This window comes from Hemitrygon akajei, chromosome 11 (genome assembly GCF_048418815.1).
Source record: "Hemitrygon akajei chromosome 11, sHemAka1.3, whole genome shotgun sequence".
NCBI classification, from domain to species: Eukaryota; Metazoa; Chordata; class Chondrichthyes; order Myliobatiformes; family Dasyatidae; genus Hemitrygon; species Hemitrygon akajei.
Genome location: NC_133134.1, coordinates 77,811,518 through 77,815,907, shown reverse-complemented (window position 1 = coordinate 77,815,907; position 4,390 = coordinate 77,811,518).

Below are 4,390 nucleotides of genomic sequence, written 5' to 3'. Positions count from 1 at the left end.
GAAAACCTAGCACATTTATTTTTCGACATAGTCCCCTCCTACATTTACACACTTAGTCCAGCGGTCGTGGAGCATATGGATCTTGGACCTCCAGAAAGTGTCCACAGCAGGGGTGATTGATAAGTTCATGGCCTAAGGTAGAAGTGGATGAGTTATACAGCTGTCGTTGCATACACGTGCATATTAACTCTTTGAGTGATTATGCAGAAAGTTTGAAAGGTAGAAGAAGATGAGTTATTAACATAGGACAGCATATGGACGCACTCTGGTAGAAGGAATAACGGGGCAGACTAATTTCTAAATGGGGAGAAAATTCAAAAATCAGAGGTGCAAAGCAATTTGGGAGTCTCTGTGCAGGATTCCCTAAAGGTAAACTTGCAAGTGATAAGAAAGGCAAATGCAATGTTAGCATTCATTTTGAGAGGACTGGAGTATAAATGCTGATGCTTTGTCAGGCACTCGGAGTACTGTCAGTAGTTTTGGGCCCCTCATTTAAGAAAAGATGTGCTGACATTGGAGTAGGAGCAGAGTCGGTTCACAATGATTCTGGGAACGAAAGGGTTAATGTATGAGGAGCATTAGATGGCTCTGGCCCTATACTCGCTGGAGTTTAGAAGAAAGGGGGGAGCGAAATCATGTTGAAACCTATTGAGTGTTGAAAGGCCTTGATAGAGTGGATGTGGAGAGGATGTTTGGGGAAGTCTAGAGGGCCCAGCCTCAGAGCAGAAGGACATCCATTTAGAACAGAGATGAGGAGGGGTTTCTTTGGCTAGAGGTTGGTGAATCTGTTGAATTTATTGAGTATATTCAAAGTGGTGGTTGATAGGTTCTTGATTAGTCTGGGTGTCAAAGGTTACGTGGAGAAGGAAGGGGAATGGGGTTGAGAAGGAAAATAAATCAGCCATGATGGAATGGTGGAGCAGATTCGATGGGCTGAGTGGCCTAATTCTGCTCCTATGTCTTGTGGTTTTATGGTTAGGGTGGATTCCCTGAATGGAGGACGCCTGTGTGTGACTTCGTTTAGCATAGGGAGGCTGATGCACAGGCAGCCATCACTCGATTCTTGACAGAATGGGGTCAAGGACCAGTGGCATGGAATACCAGACGAATGGGGACCCTTCACTGCCATTATGTTGTGTCATCATCTCCCACCAGTTCCACCACTGTCGTCTTGGTTGGATCGCTCTTTGTCTGGAACCTCCCATTGGACCTTACCACCATGGGCGACCCTACGAGGAGCTAAGCACCAGCAACATCACTCTTTGGATCTCAGGAACTCACGAGCTTCACCACCTCAACAAGGTGACAATCCTCAGAGAAGGAAAGGATCTTCAGAGGAATGTTTGGGAGGATGTCAAAAGTAGTTTTCTTTTATAGAAGTGGAGGGTTTGTGGAACGTGCTGCCAGGGGTGTCCCTGCCAGGGTAGAGACAGGTACGTTAGGGAGGGACATTTTGGAAACTCTTTGGTGACATGGGTGACAGAACAATGGAGGACTAGGTGGGACGGAAGCGTTATATTGATATTGGAGTAGGTTAAAGGCTAGGTTATACTGTCCTATGTCCTAAATGAAGGTGGGTTTGGGTGCTGGAGACACAAGAGGCTGTAGATGCCAGAATCTGGAGTAACAATAGGCTGCTTGGGGAACTCAACTGGCCAGCAGCATTTGAGGAGGGAAACAGACACTGGATGTTCCAGGTCGAGGCCCTTAGTCTGGTCCCCTGAGATCTAGTTTTGACAGTATAACGATGGGAGTTTGAGGGTTGACCTTATAGAAGTGTATAAAATCAGGGAGAATGCTTATAGTTTTTTCTCCCCCCCCAGGGAAATGGGAACCAAAAACTAGAGGGTGTAGGTTTAATGGGAGGGGGAAGATTTCATTGGGATCTGAGGGGCAACTTCTTCACAGAATTGGTGGTGGGTACATGGAACAAGTTGTCAATTGTGGTAGAAGCAGCTACTGTTGCAACCTTCAAATGACGTTTGTACAGGTGCAGGGTTAAGGCAAAGACTCGGAGGGGTGTGAGTCAGATGCAGGTAAATGGGACTGGATTGGTGGGCACCATGGCTAGCATGGACGAGTTGGGCCAAATGGCTTGTTTCTGCGCTGTATGACTGTGACTCAAAGATCCCCGCCATCTAGGCCATGCCATCTTCTCACAGCTCCCATCGGGCAAGACTGAAGCCCCACACCACCAGGTACTTTCCTACAGCCTTCAGGTTCTTGAACTGACTGGCACAATCCTAATCACTTCCTCAGTATTACGACCACTTAGCACGACAATGGACTTGTTTGTTTCTATTCTAATTGTGTTGTAACAATGTTGTTTACTTTACATTGGCTTTGCTTGTGAATTCTGCTCATATGATGCTTAGTGTCTGTGATGCTGTCTCAAGTTTTTTTTTGCATCTGGGCGCACATGTACTTGTGCAGATGGCAATGAATCTGAGTTCAATCAAATTCTTAGTGAGAAGTGACATAGGGTCAGAAGATGTAGAACCTTTGTGGGTAAAGCTAAAATACTTCAAGGGCAAAAGGACCCTGATGGGAATTACATACAGGCCTCCAAACAGTAGTCAGGATGGGGCTGCAAATTACAATGGGAGATAAATAAGACATGTCAAAAGGGCAATGGTACGTTAGTCATGGGGATTTTCAATATGCAAGTAGACTAGGAAAATCAGGTTGATGCTGGATCCCATGAGAGAGAATTTGTAGACTGCCTATGAGACATGGGCAGTTTGCGGTTGAGGCTCCTAAGGAAAAGGCAGTTCTGGACGAATGAGGCAACTGTGGCTGACAAGGGAAGTCAAAGTCAGCTTAAAAAACAAAAGTGAGGGCAACAAATATTGCAAAAATTAGCAGGAAGGTAGTGGCTTTTAAAACCCAACTGAAGGCAACTAAAAAGGTAATGGCGGGGGGGAGAGAAAAGATTAAATATTGACACAAATGAGCCAATAACTAAAATCCCGTATCAAAAGAGTGAAAAGAGAGGATGTCAGACTGCTGGGGAGGTAGTAATTAGAGCAGAGGAACGGAGGATGAACTAAGTTTAAGTATCTTTTGTCAGTCTTCACCATGAAAGACACCAGCAGTATGCCAGAAATTTGAGAGCGTCAGGGGGCAGGAGTAAGTGTGCTAAGGAGAAGGTGCTTGGGAAGCTGAACGATCTGAAGGTCGATAAGTCACCTGGACCAGATGGACTACACCCCAGGGTTCTGAAAGAGGGAGCTGAAGAGATTGTGGAGGCATGAGTAGCGATCTTTCAAGAATCTCTAGAGTCAACAATGGTTCCAGTGGACTGAGAAATTGCAAAGTCACTCTGGTTTTTTTTATAAGAAGGAAGGGTCTTCAATTGAAGTGTGAGGTGATTAATTTTGGACATTCAAACCAAGGTAGGTGCTATATGGTGAATGGCGTGGCACTGACAGGTGTTGTGGAATAGAGGGTCCTGGGAGTACAAATAAAGTGTTCCCTGAGGGTGGCCACACATGTAAACAGAGTGTTTAGCATGTCGTTCTTCAGATTCAGGTTTGTTATCACCGGCACGTGTTGTGAAATTTGTTAACTTAGCAGCAGCAGCTCAATGCAATACATAATCTAGAGAGAGAGAGAAAAATAATAATAAACAAATCATTTACAGTATACGTATATCGAATAGATTAAAAATCATGCAAAAACAGAAATAATATATATTTAAAAAGTGTTCACGGGTTCAATGTCTGTTTAGGAATCGGATGGCAGAGGGGAAGAAGCTGTTCCGGAATCGCTGAGTGTGTGCCTTCAGGCAAGGCGAGAAAAGCACGTGTCCTGGGCGCTGGGGGTCCTTAATAATGGACGCTGCCTTCCTGAGACACCGCTCCTTGAAGATGTCCTGGCCACTGTACTTCGTAGGCTAGTGCCCAAGATGGAGCCGACTGAATTTCATCAGTCAGGGAATGAAGTTTAGGAGTAGGGGCCTTGTACGAGTTGTTGGTGAGACCGCACTTGGAGTACTGTGTACAGTTTTACCTTGTCAAGCTGGAGAGGATGCAGATTTATGAGATTGCTGCTTGGACCAGAGGGCCTGAGTATGGGGAGAGGTTGGCTGCTCCTGGATCATTGTGCCCTGGAGCGCAGGAGAATGTGGGGGAGACCACCCTGTATAGAAGTTTATAAAGTCATGAGGGGTATGGATAACAGTTTCCCCCGGGGTTGGGGACTGGAGGTCACGATACAAGAGGGGAGAGGGAGATTTAAAAGAGACTTGAGAGGTAACTTCTTTACGCAGGGGCCGGCGAGTACCTGGGCTCAGCTGCCAGGGGAGGTGGGCGATGCGCGTACAATTGCGACATCTAAGAGCCATTTGCACAGGTAAATGGAGGGTAGTGGGCTGAAGTGGGACTAGCAG